This window comes from Sinocyclocheilus anshuiensis, unplaced genomic scaffold (genome assembly GCF_001515605.1).
Source record: "Sinocyclocheilus anshuiensis isolate Anshui unplaced genomic scaffold, SAMN03320099.WGS_v1.1 scaffold624, whole genome shotgun sequence".
In the NCBI taxonomy this organism is placed as follows: domain Eukaryota; kingdom Metazoa; phylum Chordata; class Actinopteri; order Cypriniformes; family Cyprinidae; genus Sinocyclocheilus; species Sinocyclocheilus anshuiensis.
In genome coordinates, this window is record NW_015554128.1 from 731,835 (window position 1) to 748,246 (window position 16,412).

The following is a 16,412-nucleotide window of genomic DNA, read 5'->3' on the forward strand; positions in this document are numbered from 1 at the left end:
TGTGAATCATGGATATAAAACTTGTACGCGCATTTTTGTTTGCTCTTACGTGTCTTTACATTGACAGTCTCTTTCCATTTTTCCACACATAGTTTCCTCAAGAGAGACGATTGTAACCCTTTGCCATCCCACTCCTGTGAACATATGCAAATACACTTGTAATTGAGTCTGCTGGGGGACTTGGCACTTGAGTGACAGTGAGGCCATGTCTCTGCTGTTGATTTCAAACGAGTACTTTTTTTCCTCGCTGTAAACACGATACAAAACATTCAGTTGGTGCAGATGACATGGTGGGTTATTCTTATTACAGAGAATGCAACACCTTCAATTGTGAACAAAATTGTTTCAAAGGAACATCGGCGTTGTTTCACATACTCCGCCACAAATACAGTGCGATGCCGTACACGGATTACAGTTGTTTTCTATGAATCTCTGTCACCTTAATTCGCTGTGAGCATTGCACTGCTTGAATCACCCTGTAAATCGTGTACGGATCAATCCAACCAATGAGACTGATGCAAATTTACATCTGCTCACATTTTATGTCTGTTTTGACATTTATCCGAGGGAAGCTGTATTCCTGCTGCTTAGCTGTACAGTATGTATGTGTGTGTGAGAGATTATATCTGTTCTGTAATGTTTAGTGCAGTGATGTTTGCCAATCTATTGCGTTACCCAAGCAAAAGGAGTCATATTATGTTGTGATCCAATAAAAATGGCTTTAATACCACTAATGCTGTAAACTTTGGTGTCCATTGACAAATCACATGTTGTTGTGAGATCTATTTTATATGTTATATTAGAATAGTTGTCAGAAGAACTATTTTCAAACATAACATGATTCTAGCTTGAAGAGTATCCGTTTTTCTAAATTTTTCAGGGGATGGGGAACAAAAGGAGTAGTAGTGGATGAAGTGGATATTTACCTTGGATCACTTCAAAGAAAATATGAAAATGCATCCTGTCATTTGCCAGCTATGAAGAAGGTCTTTTTTTAAATGGTTGTTCTTTTGAAATCTATTCATCAACACATTTCTTGAGCAGCAAATCAACATATTAGAATGATTTCTGAAGGATCATGTGACACTGAATACTGGAGTGGAAAATTCAGCTTTGCCATCAGTTAAAATATTTTTACAATATTTTGTGATATAATAATCATATTTCACAATATTATTGTTTTTGGATTTATTTTTGATCAAACAAATACAGCTTTGATGAGCATTAAATGCAGCCTTGGTGAACAGTAAAAAAATAGGCCGACCACAACATTTTTTTTGAATGGTAGTGTATATAATACAGTAAGATGTCAAAAAAAAAAAAAGGTATTTCAAACTGATACCATGTCTGTGCCATGGGTTTATTTATTTATTTTTATATAACAGATGATTAAAGATATGAAAAATACCTTAAATGTAGATAGCTGCCTCCTATTTAGCCTATTAGCCCATTTTGCCTATTCAAACCCTTTTTTCACCCGTTTTGTAGTCTCTGCTAATTTAGTACAAATTCAGGCCTTATTTTTGTATCCCATTTGTTGACTATGTAGAAAGTATAATTGAGGTCAGAAAATAGTTTTTTTTCATATGTCAGAGAAGGCCATGCAGGAAAACGTTCCTATAATTATAGAGAATTATAATTAAATTAAAAACAGTTTCATGAAATTGTGGTCACTTCTATGTGAACAAAACATACTAGACTGTGAATGAGTAAATAGCAACTTTCACAGGTGAGCCAAATGTACAACCTTGCTTTACAATTACATGGAGGCAGTGAATTGCTGATCATTATGTGCAAAAATAAATGTTTAAATTAGACACCCTTTGGCAGTTAATCTCTACTTGTGTGCAGAAAAGTAAGATACATATTAGTTCATTTTTAGCAACAGACATGCTGTCATTATGTTCTTTTTTCTAAACAGTTTTGATATATTGGTAACATAAAAGTGAAAGTCTGTGGCAGAGTGCACATAAGCCTCCCTCTCTGTTGATGTTTGCTGGTTCTCTGACTGTGACAAACCATGAAATGCTAATTACTTTGACACAAACTCCGTGGAGAGATGTTAGATCAACACCAAATAAACTGTGGAGATAAATAAGAACCTGTTTACATTTCTGTTTACATGCATTCAATCTTGACTCCACATGCTCTCGGTTTCGATAAACACATCCTTGGCTTGATCCTTGAAGTAATTAATCTTTGTCCATAAATCTGGACTGGACCATATACATTAAGGTTAGGTATAATTACAACGGTGGCTTGTTTTTGCTAAAACCTGATCACCGGTGGGCCCCTTAGAACCTTCGGCTCATAAATCCAGCTCCTCTGACTTAGAGTGACCTGGTGCTTTTCAGCTGTGTTGCTTATTTCAACTGGGTGGTACTGGAAGGCAGAGTGGTACAGCCCCAATGCTACTCCCATCCTAATTTGCAGCTTTTAGTTGTTCATTAGCATGGTAATTAGGCTGCAGTGAGATGCAGAGGCAAAATGTAAACCTGACAGTTTCAGTGCATTGCGTATGATGTGGCGGGTATGCAGGGGGGCATGCAGGCAAAATGCGTGTGGGTGCGCATTCGAGTTTGGGAGGGATGCAGGCTGCTCATTCCTTCTAATGAAGCAGAATTTTTGCTGAAAACAGGCCTCTGCTAATGGAATTTGATCCTAATTATTAGATTGCATTACATACAAACATAGGGGACCTTTTTTCGGAGCCGGCTTCCTGCCATTATGGTCTCTATTTATTTGTTTGTGCTGTTCGAGCTGGCCTCCCTCTCTTGCTCCTGTTTTTTCCTTTTTGCTCATTACGTGCTATATCAAAATTATCTCTGGTGTCACAGGACAGAAGGATTGTGTTTTAGGGCACCGCACTGGTAGCAATGGCCCGTGATGATGCCGGTAATTAGGATGGAACTGTGGATAATACTTATAAATATGACCCCTGACAAATGCATTTACACTGCTGAAATTGTCTGCCCTTTACCGTTAGGTGGCAAAAGAGTAATATTGAATACTTTTTGGCTTTTGCTCAACCAAATGAGAAACAAATTTTTGCAACAGCATTTATTTATATTTGCTTTTAAAGTGGATGCCTTTTTGAGTTTACGTTAGGGAAATAACAAAGTCTTACTGTGTATTGTACCTTAAACCACATATATTCTCATCACGACTAGCCAGTGAGGGTTTTGATGAGATTTATCGATAAACAGTTTTTGTTGCCATGACACATTGCAGCTCAGCCTTGAGGAGAATTGTGAGTAATGTTTTTGTCTTCGCCCGCTCCCTTTATGTGTGACCAGCCATTTACTTCTGAAGGAACAGGAATATTGGCTGAGCGTTCTATATTAATTGATTCTCAGCTAGTTTGTGCCCTCATGTAAGCTGAAAAAGATTTGTAGTGGATTAATATTTGAAACATGCATTTTCAGTCAGGTTGCTTTGAAACTATATGTACTGTAAAAAGCCCTATTCAAATAAACATGAATTGAAGTATCCTAATTTTTAGAATATCAAAAATAATTAAATTACAAAACCTTGTAATTCAAAATTGAATTAAAATCACAGACTGAGTACATAAATATCATTTTTACCCACACCTATCGCCAATAAATTTCACCTCCACAGGTTTTGGATTCACCCTGATGTCATAAAATACTTCACCGCTTCTGAAAAACAGGGCGTCTGCTCTGCTAAGATAAGTTGTTAGCCGGCTCCACATTTGGACACCCATCTCTTTCCGTAGATGACCGCTGCAATAAGGTTGTCAAAACACTCTTCAGCGCTATTTCACACTCTTCGTGCCTGACTGCAACGTCACAAAAAGCGCCTGGAGAGGAGTTGAGTGCTGTTTCTGGATGATGGACAAACAGATACAAGCACTAGACAATACCAGAGTGCAGAGGCCCGAATGCTGACAAGGGGGCCGATGGACGGCTTTAAGTGGCAATTTCCATATTTTTCTGCGTGGTTTCCCCTCTGGCCGAGTTACCATGGTGTTTCTGTCAGTGCCAGTGATGAAATCTGCCAAAGACCTCTTGCTAACACACCGGAGAGGTAATTTGGGGGACAGCTGCTCTGGGTGAGGGAGGCTTGGCTTCATCAATGTGGCTTTTATACAAAAAAGCATCTCTCTCCTGGTCCCGAGGCAAAAAACCGCTGCACAAATGGATGCGTGTTGTGCAAAGTGTGATATTACGTGACTTGCAGGTGGAGTGTTTTTAAAACATGCATGTAGTGTAATATAGATGCTAAATTTAGTTCCTATGTTAATTTTAGTGCATGTTTCTATGGAAATAATAAATGCGCGTCATCAGAAATGCAAAATTTGGGTTTCCTTCCTAAATTTGTAATCTCACAAGTGCATCTTTGGGTTAAAAAAGGGCATATTTGGTGGCATGCATCATTGACAATGACAAAATGTAAAAATTGTTTGGAGGAGCGTGTTATATATTCATGAGGCGGGCTTTTCAAGGTGGGCAAAGACAAGGGAATCCATCATTCGCTTTGAAAATGCAGTAATGCTATTAGGAGATAAATATTTATTACCGGTTCATGTATGCTACAGCTTGTGAAAACAGCAGTTTCGAATGCAACATCGTTGCTGACCGCCAGTAGGCAACTATTGGAGAATCTGTGACACATTCACTTTCATTAAACCAGGTGTTGGGTGTATCCGTACAAGCGGGGGTCAAAGAAAATACCTGATGTACTTCACTTGAAGGCTCGATCACTTAATCTTTTCTATCTCTTTCAACTCGTCAGAGGAGTCTTATTGTGTTCTCCACCGCTCTTAGCTTTCTATCTTGACCGCTCTCTTTCTGGGCTTCATTACACAGGCTGTCCAAGTCTGAAATTGAGGTTACTTTGGACAAGGGCATAATCATTCTTCTGAAGCACGCTGAACTTGCGGCAGCCCCGATCTTCTCCGTTTTTGTGTTTGGCAGGTTTTGCACTTGATAAAAGACCTGCAGACGTCTTCAGAGTTGGAATGGAGCACCTAAAGCCAAGAGTCCCGGAGCAAGAGGGGTGCCTGCGACCGCAGAGAGGCTGTCAGCCGCAGAAATAAGAAATCTTGCACTCCTGGAGAGACCTCTTAGGTGAGTGGAAATGTTTTCTGCTCCGCCTCATCCATGTGGGATGTTTTCTCGAGATGTGGGCCGCATCCGTTTGGCCGACCTTCAGCGAGAAAAGATAATGGATCTTTCCTGTCGGCTTCTGTGGAACTTCACCAGCGAGTTTGCTGGTGGGGAACATCCATCATGTCCCTGTTGTGTGTTTTAAACGTATTCAATTCAAGTTTATTTGTATAGCGCTTTTTACGATACAAATCGTTGCAAAGAAACTTTACAGAAAATTAAGTTTCTACAATATTTAGTAGTAGCTTATCAGTGGTGACTGTCAGTTTATGTACATATGGCAGAAATGTACGGAAAAATCAATTAAAGACGTAATCAAACAGACGATGAACACTATTAACAGCAATTATTATATGATGCAATCAAACTTATAGCAAAATGTGGTAGTTTATGTTGTTTCAGGGTTGGCATCATCTGAGGTCCTCTGAGGGGTTGGCATCATCTCTTCTCAGGTGTTCTGGATCCAGACTGAAGCTTGTGTAAATCCTAACAGAGAAACAAATAGAGACATAATTAGCGTAGCTGCTGTTCCAACCAAGTCAAATTAATTTGTTTAACCCAAACTAAAGAATAATAATGTGCATTTGATCAGATATAACTGCAGTAAAAGATTATGAGATGCATTATTTGAATGCTTGGCCAAAGAGATGTGTCTTTAATCTAGATTTAAACAGAGAGAGTGTGTCTGAACCCCGAACGTTATCAGGAAGGCTATTCCAGAGTTTGGGAGCCAAATGCGAAAAAGCTCTACCTCCTTTAGTATGAGTCCAGACCATGTATGAACTATGACTGATGGTTCCGCCAATAAACCGATCCTCATTCTGCTGTGATCAAAACCTGGCTCGTCCTCTCAGAGGTTTATAAAAATGAGTAACGTTGCACCACAAACAGAAACGACCGATATCAGCAGGTATGGGGCGCGGGATGCAAATAGATTACAGCAATAAAGAAAAGATGACTGAAAGGGTTAGATGACCCGGTAATGACCGTTTGATTAACCAATGAAAGAGAAATAAATACAAACTTCAGTTGGACATAAAAAACGTCTGCTCAAAGAAGAAAGGGCAGGAACCTCTGCAGATTTGGTTTGTCAAGACACCTAAGGGATTAATAAGGTGTTTTTCTTAACCAAGATTGGTTCTGTTCCCAGTTGCATTTCACATAGGATCCATCAAGAGCTCTTCGATCTTGACATTTCAGTTTTTTCCTTTAAAGAATGTCAAGAATAAAGGCAATTTTACACCCAAGCCACTGTGGAATTCAATTAATTAGTTATCCATATACACTTGAGGCCTTTTCCCTATTAAGTAATTATGAACCGCTATCGATTTCAGCCATTACCTTAATTAATTCACTAAATTAATCATGTTAAAAGATTACAGAAGATTAGAGATTTACTCTTTTGCTCAATAGTGTATCTTCTTAACATGCAACATGCCCTTCAGATCAGTTAAACGAAGTGACGGCTAAACTCTTTTCTTAAACATTTGTCTTTGTCCAGTGCTCAGTAATTAATGTTGAATACTATAAAGGTTCAGCGCAGGTACCAGCTTAACAAATCTATCAAGTGGTGTATTTTGAGATAGGCTCTAGTGTTAGCTTAGCTGCTGGGGCATGAAATACTTATCCAGCTCTTGCTCGGCCTGCCAATTCCCATGGCCGTCAAGGAATCAATTGTGTTTGAACCCTCGCCATCATGGCAGGCCTCTGCCACCACACACATGGTACAACAGATCAGTTCTTCTCTCGGCCTGCCCAGAAACACAGCCGAAGGGTTTTATTTGTTAGGGTATATCATTTCACTGGATATGTTTGGAATACTGGTCGACTACTTGCTGAATATTGTGTTCTTTCTATCTATCTATCTATCTATCTATCTATCTATCTATCTATCTATCTATCTATCGACTGTCTGTCTTTCTTTGGCAGTATAATTGTATTTCTTGTTTTCAAAATATTTCTTCCTCTGAAGTACTAAAAGAATCATTAATGAAATCATTAAAGAACCAGAATCATAATTTCTTATGATTCCTATCCCTACTCCCTGTTCGTGCCAATAGTTTTGAAATGAAATATTCAACAAGCACATATGGCTGGTTTTTGAGTGTCCACATACATTTGGCCATACAGTGTGTTATGATTCCATTAAAGCACTAAAAGTAAAACTCCAGTGATGCATCTTGCCTTTGAAACCGTTTTTAAAGAGCTTTTTTCATTCCCTGGTGTTCCTTGCAGTGCAATAGTCATTGAACATCTTGAGTAGCCGACCTTCTTCACACATTTGTCATTCCTACACCCTCCACGTCTGTACTGTACGTCTGAGGAAGATATGTTTGCTAGATCTCTTTTCTCTCTTTCAGATGACAGGTGTGTGTGTTTATGTGTGGGAGAATGCTGTTGTGATCGATTGACGCCGTAGACAGATGTACGCCAGCGAGAAGAGCGCTAAACTGAGCCACACTTGCTAAGTGCTAACACTTCCCAAATTGATCTGCAGGGGCAGCTTTAAGACAACAATCTTGGGGAGCGACAGAGCCTCCGCAAACACGAGTGTCATCTGCCGCCATCTTTCCCATGTAACCTCTGGGAATAATGCACCAGAATCGATGGGGCGGATTCCGGCATCGCAGCCCTCCCTCCTCACTAGTTGTATTAGACGAGGGCAGGAACGTGGGAGGAGGAAGAGAGGGAGAAAAGCAAGACTGAGAAGGTCATTATGGAACGAAGGATGTATCCTCATGAGCAGGCAGTGGGGTCGGAGACGGCGCAAATGAGAGAGCCGACATGGCCATTCCTGGGGCCTCATTACCTTAATGGAGAACCATTGGTTCTGCTAGGGTTTCTCGAAAATCTCCCCTGACACGATTGCTTTCCTCTCTTTGCACAGCCTTAACGGTGTCAAATGAAGAGGGAGAGAAAGAAAGAAAGAGACAGAAGCAAGAGCTAGCCGAGCGGTTTGGTGAATTGCAAGGGAAGATTTGTACGTTTGGTACAGTTATAAGGTGATTGATTTGGACTAGAATCCGTCGTCGTACTTTATAAAGTCGCCTGTGGTTGACACTGCGAACTTAGCCGGTGGAAAATCGTGTAAGCACTATGCAAAGGCAGAGAACAACCTTTTAGGATTGATGTAAAGCAATACGATGGGCTAAATTGCTTCATGGTTTAATGGGTTAGTTTAACCAAAACTCAAAGTTTTGTCATCATTTACTCACTGTCACCTTCGTTCCAAACCCAAATGATTTAGATACAAAATGAGATGTTTAGAAGAATGTCTTGTGCCTTCTTTTACAAATGAAAGGGGACGGATGGTGTCAAGCTCCAAATATGAATACGATAGCTTTGTGTATTATGTTTGGCTTTCTCTGATGTTTTCTACATTGCAACTTGACATACAATGTAATGACATGTAATAGTCTTGGAAGCATGAGTAAGAATCTGTAGAAAACTTTTATTTTTTTCAAAAGTGATTTATTTATGTATTGTTTTACAGTAATACAATTTACATTTTAAAATGTACATTAATTTATGTTATTTATTCATTCATTATATATATATATATATATATATATACACACTTTTTATTGTTTTACATTTGTTTTATTTATTTTATTTGTCCCAACTGTCTTGAAAGCATTAGTAAGAATCTGTTGAATACAATTATTAAAATGTGATTACATTTTATTTTTAGTACTCCATTTTAATGAACAAAAACATATGTAAAGAAAACTTAACATTTAATGATAAATATAAAACTTTTCTGTGATGTTTTCTATATTGCAACTTGACATGTAATACATGTAATGAAATGCAATACTTTTGAAAGCAGGAGTAAGAATTTAGAAAATCAATTATTTATTTATTGGTTTTCAATTATTTATGGCTTTATTATTTTACATTTTATGTTTTATTTATTCGTTATTTATTCTAATAAAGCCTGGAAGTCTTGTAAGCATGAGTAAGAATCTGTAGAAAACATTTATTTAAATGTGATTTTATTTATTTATTTACTTATGTATTCACTTATTTGTTTTACATGTATTTATTTTTGAATGTATTCATTGTTTTACAATAACTATATATTGTACTATATTTGTTTTATTTATTATTTATTTTAATAGTCTTGAAACCATTAACAAGAATCAGTTGAAAACATTAAAATGTTTTTTTCTTTACATTTTATTGTTTTACATTTTGCGCTCACTTGAGCAAAACCTTTGTAAAGAAAATGTTGCATTTAATAAACATTTTTATAATAATATTTTATAATATCTTTAAGAAAAAATAATTTGCTATCAATAAAATGATTAAAATAAAATTATTAAAACATTTTAATTTGTGGTAGGGCCAGTGAAAATGATGACAGGAAACTACTACAGAAAAAAAAAAAAAAAAAAAAAATTGCTGTTTGGCTATAAACATTTTAATTTGTGGTAGGGCCAGTGAAAATGATGACAGGAAACTACTACAGAAAAAAAAAAAAAAAAAAAAATTGCTGATTAGCTACTTTTATATTACTTTCTACGGTAGATCCTTGTGACATTTTGCTATACTTTTCCTTTTGTGTTCCAGGGAAATAAGACAACCGCATGGATTGAGGGTGAGTAAATAATGACTGAATTTAACTCTTCAACCCTGTAACAATTCAAGAAAGTGACATTTCAGTGCCCTTTTAGAAATGATTTGGTAAAATCATGCAGTAGGAAGTGTCAGAAATAATGATGTAACTCATCCTCACCTGAACATGCATTTATTTCTTCTAAAGCGTGCGAAGCACAGGAATGACTTGTCAAATTATTTTGTTGACTGTGAGTCAGCTGCGTTTCTGCAGGCTATCTTCAGCTGGTAGATGTTGTTAAGGGGCAGCGTAATGACATCATAGCACGCAATAAGCCTTTGATTCGGTGACCCAGTCTCGAGGATGATTTTGTTTCTTCACTTACATTGTCAAGGGCATCTTTTATGTTGTTATCTGGGAAAAAATGATTTTTATCAACGAGTTTCTCCGCTACACATTTTGCCCCACAGCTTTAAACTTAGACCAAGCCGTAGTAACCGAAAAGAAAAAGAGAACCTTCAGAGAGCAGTAGAAGTCCTTGAATGCTGGCCGTTGGTTTTCATTTGGGAATTTCAGAGGAGATAAGAGAAAACTACTTGGCAGGGAATGAAAAGAGAACAAGTTCTTGCAATGTAGCAGTATATAATCAGCACTAATGAGGCCTACATCTCTTTTGTGCAACTATAGAATCATGTCACTGGACTGTTCAGTAACCTTGGCAACTATGATATATATTTAAGGGAATTATGATTCAGGACTTCAAACCGAAGCTAAGTAATGCTGCTTATGGCTGTTATATATCAGCGGCAAATAAGGATGTGCTCACCTTATTGTCTCTCTCAGCATTGATCTGAGCGTTTTGGATTACCTTCAGTTTGATTTAAGCAGGCCGATATGACATCATACACACATAAGCAGGAAACAGCCTGATAAATCAAGGTGCTGTCGGCACCTTCAGGGGTTTTCTTAAAGGGATAGTTCACCCAAAAATGAAAATTCTGTCATTAATTACTCACCCTCATGTCGTTCCAAACCTGTAAGACCTCCGTTCATCTTCGGAACACAAATTAAGATATTTCTGATGGAATCTGAGAGCTCTCTGACCCTCCCATAGACAGCAAGGGTACTACCACGATCAACGTCCAGAAACGTAGCAAGGAGATCGGTAAAATAATCCATGTGACATCAGCGGTTCAACCGTAATATTTCGAAGCTACGAGAATACTTTTTGTGCGCAAAAAAAAACAAAAAAACAAACGACTTTATTCAACAATTTGTCTTCTCCGCGTCACCCTAGCGCCATTTTGGAGAGTATTGAACGAAAACAATGGACCCGTGTGGTGCGGCTGTCACAGAACAACATGCACTGTTTGCGTTCAGTGGATACTCTCCAAAATGGCGCTAGGGTGACGCGGAGGAGACAAATTGTTGAATAAAGTCTTTTTTTTTTTTTTCATTTTTCGCACAAAAAGTATTCTCGTAGCTTCGTAATATTACGGTTGAACCCCTGATGTCACATGGATTATTTTACCGATCTCCTTGCTACGTTTCTGGATGTTGATCGTGGTAGTACCCTTGCTGTCTATGGGAGGGTCAGAGAGCTGTCAGAATGCATCAAAAATATCTTAATTTGTGTTCCGAAGATGAACGGAGGTCTTACGGGTTTGGAACGACATGAGGATGAGTAATTAATGACAGAATTTTTCATTTTTGGGTGAACTAACCCTTTAAGATTCAGACTCAAGTCGAATGACCCTGCACTCGCTCTCTCTCCCTGAAAATTTCCCCGGCGTAGTCGCTCCCCCTACAATACAGCAGCATCATCAATAGTCATTTATAGAAGGGGAGCTTTCCACACTGATAGATGCAATGAAGATTCATAGCTGCCATTTGAATGCGGGCAGGTGTGTGTGTGCGCGAGCGTGCTGGAGATGAGGATGAAAATGGCACGCACATACGTTCGCAGTCTTCCTTTTTGGTAATGTGGCCTTGCTTGTCTGGCGAAGGCAGAGAGAGATCTGGAAAGTGGGAATAAATTTCTGTTGTGTCGTACAGGTGTGATGCTGGATTTGAGGGTGATGTGGAGGTCTGTTGAAGGTCAGTGAAAGGTCACGCTTACACCTGCGTAAGCATTCATTCCCGAGACACATGGAGCTGTGTTCATCTAATGGTACTAATGTGGTAGATGCCCTTTAAGATTGATTCAAAACAAACCACGTTTCCTCGCTTTTTGAATCTGCAGTGGCACAGCAAAATAAATAATATTTTACTTGAGCTTTAAATGTAAATTTATAGTCTACATTGAATCTGATGTGATGAAAAAAAAAACACATTTATTGGCAAATAATGGAATTCTATTTTGATATGTCCTTGTGAGCTGCAAAAACAAACATAAAACGTGACCTGAGTAGTCAGATTCACAATCAAATTAATCTTGTGAGCGAGTTCCTTTAGGTGAATCTAAAACATGCAACATTATACATTTAGGTCTGATTCATGAACAAATTGTGAGCCGGTTCTTTTTAGTAAATCAGAAACATAGCGCAACCAGCGTAGTTTGTTTCACAAAACAAATTAATCTTGTGAATCTGGTTCTTTTTAGTAAATCAAAAACATACAAATGTTACCAGTTTAGTTTGATTCCTGAACAAATGACTCTTTTGAGCAAGTTCTTTTTAGTGACTCAAAAACATACAGCATTATCAGTTTAGTCTGATTCATGAACAAATACATTTTGTGAGCCGGTTCTTTTTATCGAATCAGAAATACAGTGCAACCAGTGTAGTCCAAATCACAAGCAAATTAATCTTGTGAGTTGGTTCTTTTTAGAGAATCACCCGTTTAGAAACAAATGACTCTTATAGGCTGGTTCTTTTTAGTAAATCAGAAATATACAGTGCAACAAGTTTAGTCAAAAACACTGAATAATGTGAGTCAGTTCTTTTCAGGGAATCAAAAACCAGTGTAGTCTGTTTAATGAACAAATAACTCTTATGAGCCATTTCTTGTTAGTGAATCAAAAACAAACAACATGACCAATGTAGTCACAAACAACTGACACTTTTTTTTTTAGTGAGTTGTTTAGAAAAACTCATTTGAAATAGTCTGATGAATACTTCACTGAATGAAGTGAATTTGAATTTCTATTTAAAAGGGCCATTATGTTGCATTATAGGGAAAAAAATTGATAAAATGGATAAAAACCATATAATGTAGGCCTAAGCCTTTTAACTGTGAACAGCCTTTTCAACCAATAGCTTAATTGGCCAGAACATTTTTTATTTCCTTTTCCTTTTATTATTCCATTATTCCTTTAAATGAATCATAAAATCTAGTGCTAATATAAATCGTCATCGTGAATCATCTGTTGAAGGTGGACACCTGAGGCTCTGTTGCCAGTGCTGTTATAGACATGGTTTATTTATGTATTTTTCTGAGGGCTTTATAGATCTGGAAGTATTAATCTCTGGGTGAATTTAGACAGGGAAAAATAAATACAATTCACTGCGCTCAGCTTTAGTCTTGGGTGCGTAGATCAATCAGCAGCATCATATTCTAGTAAGGGATCCGCATTCGCTTAATCTTCTTAATCACTTTCAATTTATTTTAATTTTGCAACAGAGCAAACTACAATCAGACTTTTCGGCAACAAGCCTTTTTCAGTGAATATGCATATAGTGTCATTTCCCACAAGAGTTTTTTTTTTTAAAGAAGTGACGTCCAAAGATCACCCGGTGAAAAGCCACATAACAGGTGTTACTGATCACAAAATTAACTGACCTATCAATCAAGCAATTTCAGGACAAACAACCAAAAATAACTCCAAAACACATTCAGATAAGATACCAATACAGACACAAAAGGAAAGCATATATCACAAATAATCCATCAAAATTTAAAAATGAAAGAAATCAATATCAAAACATCAGCATAAATCAAAGTGGAGAACGAGCGACGCATCAGGCCACAAACCGTTCATTAGTTCATATCTTATCACCCACTGTAACCAAACAATAAAGGATTAAACAACTTTTTCATTCTTAAAGAAAACAAGAAAGATCAAAGTCCTCTTTTAAACCCAAGGGAGACAGACCTTTTAGTCGATACATCCAATAAGCTTCTCTTTGTAAAAGTTCTTCCTCTATGTTACCACCTCTTCTGGAAATTGTTACTTTTTCGATACCTATACAACTTAAATCCTTAATGTTATAACTAGAATCATGAAAATGTATTGCTATTGGTGAATTCACATCACGTCTATTGATAGTAGATTTATGTTCACTAATACGAATTTTTAGCTGGTGACTCGTTTTTCCGATGTAAAATGATATAAATGGACATGGACATTTTAACATATAAATCACATTACATGTAGAACAGGTAATTAATGATTTATTAAAAAATGTTCTACCAGAATGTACATCACTGAACTGATTAGTTTTTGTTATCGATGAGCAGGCGGCACAAATCCTACAGGGAAAACAACCTTTTATAAATGTTTTAGGTTTGTCAGTATAAATATCAGATTTGACCAGTCTATTAGCTATATTATTTGATCTTTTGTAAATAAACAAAGGAGAATTTTTTAAAATATCACCTAAAGAGGGGTCAGTTGAAAGAATATTCCAATATTTTGTTATAATTTCCTTGATCTGATTAGACTGTTCGCTAAAAGTTAGCACACATTTAACTGAAAAAGATTTCCTTGGATTTCCTTTATTGTTTGGTTACAGTGGGTGATAAGATATGGACTAATGAACGGCTTGTGGCCTGATGCATCGCTCGTTCCCCACTTTGATTTATGCTGATGTTTTGTTATTTTTTTTTGATGGATTATTTGTGATATATGCTTTCCTTTTGTGTCTGTATTGGTATCTTATCTTAATGTGTTTTGGAATTATTTTTGGTTGTTTGTCCTGAAATTGCTTGATTGATAGGTCAATTAATTTTGTGATCAGTAACACCTGTTATGTGACTTTTCACTGGGTGATCTTTGGACTTCACTTCTTTTTAAAAATGAATAGTGAGAAATGACACTATATGATTCACTGAAGAAGGCTTGTTGCCAAAACGTCTGATTGGAGTTTGCTCTATTGCAAAATTTAAATAAATTGAAAGTGATTAAGAAGATTAAGCGAGTGCGGATCCCTTACTAGAATATGAATTTAGACGGGGTAAATAAAGGAAAGGAAACTGGCATGTGAGAGATGAGGCATCGCTTTTATATAGTCTTCCATGCATTTATCATTTTTATAAGGTAATAATGTTTTATAAAATAAACATACATATACAGGTAGGCCTACATCTGTATACATAAGCCGTATGTTAATGTATCTCGTTCTCTGAACAATACCGTTTTCCTACCGCACCATTTTCAAATCAGAGGAAGCACTGATATACAATGAGTAATCAAATATCTAAAGCTGTGTGGATTGCAGATTAGTGTTCTTGCCACTATGATTCAGGCAAAACAACAAAACACATTTTTACTTTAACAATGATGTTTGAAATAATGCCAGCTGGAAGCCATTTCAGAAGTATTCTGCAGCTGGTTCTTGCATTCAGAATGAAACCGCGTAAACCACTGGTTTGATCTGGTTTCAGGTACAGCAGAAATGCTTCTTGTAACTTGATGTATCTTCTTAGATGCCTGGATGCACTTCAGACTTAGAAATATGACTGTAATGGAATACAGGCATAATGCACACACTAAATGCGGCCTAATATCTTTGCATGTTATGCACAAATAAACATTTAAAACAAACAGTAGGTCTGCACATTAAATTTAATAATAATAATAATAATAATAATAAATAAAATAAATAAATAAAAAAAACTTGTTGATTTTGGGTGTATTTTGGCCAGTATTTAATTGTGCATGCTTATTTTCCTTATTTTTATTGATTCCCTTTGACATCATTGTTTTGAGGAAGAAAAAATAAAGTCAGAATTGTGAGATATAAACTTTTGTTCTTGCAGATCTGAGTTTATATTTTGGATATTTCTTTTTATGTTTTATATTTACATTTCTTTCTCAAAATTCTAAGTTCACAATTCTGCTTTTTATGGAAGCTTGTTTTGGCCACTTTTTTCATGATTCTGTCAAAATTATACTTGGAATTGTGAGGAAAAAAATGTCAGAATTCACAGTTTAACATTTTTTTACATTTAAAATGTTATCTCACAAAATTGTGAAACTTATAGCTTGCAATTCTGAGTTTATATTTCACAATTCTGAGTTTGATATTGTACAATTCTCAGAATTGTGAGAAAACAAAGTCTGAATTATGAGTCTGAGTTATGGAAACAGGCTTTCATACATAATACTGTTAATTGTATTTAAGCAAATCTCAAAATGAATATCCGGTTCTGTGCATTATTATGTTGTTTATTTACTTGTAGCATTTTAAACATCTTTTTTTTGTATTTTATTATACAGTATAGAGTTTTAATATTTATATTTGTCACTAAATTGAGGTATATAACAAAATACTAAGAGTATGCTAAGAGTAGTATGCCTTCATCTAAATCAGCCTGTTGTTGTTATAGACGTGCTTGTGAGAATCAAGCTTGAGTGTGAGTGCGTGTTTGTCAGCTGGTTGTGAGGGTGAGTTATATTTGCTTTCAGCCACTCTTTACAGCACTCGCTGCATAAGTGCACGAGACTGTCAGAGCACTTCATCACACAGGCTTTTTGGTAAAGCTTGATTCTCCCTCGTTCA

At 36.7% G+C, this 16,412-nt stretch overlaps 1 long non-coding RNA gene across 1 annotated transcript; it reads left to right on the top strand.

The window, feature by feature from the left end:
• The first annotated feature begins 2,742 nt into the window (after positions 1 to 2,742).
• Positions 2,743 to 11,106, top strand: LOC107670210 (uncharacterized). Its single transcript, XR_001632071.1, has 3 exons — positions 2,743 to 2,753; positions 3,835 to 3,838; positions 11,003 to 11,106. It is a non-coding gene; the product is annotated as an uncharacterized LOC107670210 (long non-coding RNA).
• Positions 11,107 to 16,412: the final 5,306 nt, after the last annotated feature.